Raw genomic sequence first — 2,366 nt, 5'->3', positions numbered from 1 at the left:
TATTATTTTTTACACAAATTAAAATTGATTCCCGCTTATTTTATATTTATGTGAATGTGAATACTTGGTAGTTTTTACTTGTGTCATTATTTCTAACTTCATATTGCAATCACCAGATTAAATATATATCTCATAAAAGCATTAAATAATTTCTCGGAGAATTTTACAATCGTAATATAAAAATATAATTTTAGAAATTGTCTTCTAGGACTAATTACCATGTCACTCACAATTTATTAAAGTGTATGTTTATATTTTTATACAAAGATACTAGACAAGTAGTTTTTCATTGCAGGGTGAAAAGTTGTGTAACTTTATATAGGAATTTTAGTCTATCAATATTTAAGTTTGGGTCATTCTGCTTATAGAATAGTATCAATATTTATCTAAAATATATACAATAAGTACTACAGATTCTGGGACTCCTAAATTTAGAACTTTTGAATGTATTAATTTGTTCAATTAGAATTCTACTAGTTTTTAAAAAAAAGTTAAAACATACAAGTTCTGAAAACTGAAAAGCAGTATACTCATAAGAAAACTAAAATTATTGAGTCAATACTGAATTATCCAATGTTGACTCAAATTCTCCAGGTTGTTTGATTAGCGCATTGGTCTATGAAGTTCCTCTTTTTTTTTTCTTTGAAGGATGTTAAATATAGTCACTTAATTTTATGGAATTATTTTGTTTTTTCAACCTTCTTTCAACAGTCAAGTAATAGGCTCACTATTAATCATTTTATGTTTGTATTTTGTTTCCCTTCAACTTTTGTGTTAATCATGTTTAATAATTTTTATATCATTTTAAGAAGTTTATACCAATTAACATGGAATACACGTGCAACGCACGTGCCCAATGTAGACATCGAAATTTTGTGGGACTCTACAAGTTGAGCCCAATATGTGTTGGGGTTTCTTGGAGACTGCTTTACCCTAAACCCTAGATTAAGTCTATATAAAGGACACACATTCACTTGAAGAGACATCTCAGATATCCCATGGACTCCGGGGGTATTCACAAAGAGGTCAATATGTGTCCAAATATTTCTTGACAACCAAATACTTCAAGGAGATCCACATATCCTTTCGTAATTAGGAGAGAAGAATCAAGGGAGTAAACAGATCTTGTACCCGCAATATTCATCAATAAAATTTTCGTTTCTTCATATTTTGTTTGTGGTTGTAATTTATTTCCGCATATTAAAATTTGTTGCAAACACCCAAGAACTAGTGTTTATATATATATATATATATATATATATATATATATATATACCCACGCGTGCACTCACAAAAACTTATCATGTTAAAATTGTAAAATTCCAACTTTGGAAATTTTTCAGTTAGTTTCTAACTGTGAATTTAGTTTTTGTTATCTTTATTTTCAAAAGGCAAACTAATCCATATATAGTTTAATTTTGGAAAATGGTCAAACTAGCTCTTGATAAATGAAATAAGTAATATCGATTTGACACAAGGTAACACGCAATCCGGCGGAAGTTTAGCTTTCTTTCATATGGTTGTCTTAATTGAAACTGAAACTGCTTAACAGTTCTAACCATTCTACACCATAGATCAGGGAATCAAAGGGATTGAGTGTCCTCGATCATTGACTAGCAATGCCTAAATTTTGATTACAGAACTGGATAAGTTATCAGAATGTCTTTAACAAAGTAACAAATTGTTAGAAAATTATAAGAAGAAAACGAAATTAAAGAAGGTTTAAGCCGTGAGAACGAAATATTTGCAGATTTTTCTGATTCTTACTTTGCAGGAACTCACATTAATTTATAGGATTCTGATTCTTACTTTTGTAGGGAACTCACATTAATTTATAGGATTTTGATTCTTACTTTTGTAGGGAACTCACATTAATTTATAGGGCAAAAGTCAAGGTCTAAGTATATATTTATATATTTGAACTATCAAATATATGATAATATTCTTAATCAAATGTGAAAAGTAGACAAGGACTTAAACTGACCAATCAATGGCCTTTAGCCATAGATGTGGGATCACCCACTTTCCCTATATACCAAACTATTCAGCACAAATATGTTAACAAACTACGGTGCAGTGAGGAAAAAGTTATTACTCAAAATATAAGAACTTTATGTTGTCGCCATTGGGCTTGGCTTGATGCCCAACCATGTTTAACTAAATGAGAATTAGATTAACCTTAGTTGAGTCTTAATCACCTTCAAGCTTAAATTTCAACTTCGAATCATCTTCATCAACAAGATACAACTCCTTATAAATTATAACTCTAATAACCTACTACTTCTTTCCTTTGGTTTTCCACCCGGTGTCAGATACCCGTTTTAGGGCCTGACAAAGGAGGATTGGCCTAGGCTCACTTTTGGCGT

The sequence above is a fragment of the Lycium ferocissimum genome, chromosome 6 (genome assembly GCF_029784015.1).
Source record: "Lycium ferocissimum isolate CSIRO_LF1 chromosome 6, AGI_CSIRO_Lferr_CH_V1, whole genome shotgun sequence".
NCBI lineage: Eukaryota > Viridiplantae > Streptophyta > Magnoliopsida > Solanales > Solanaceae > Lycium > Lycium ferocissimum.
The sequence above is the reverse complement of the archived record's forward strand: the minus strand, read 5'-3'. Positions refer to the sequence as shown.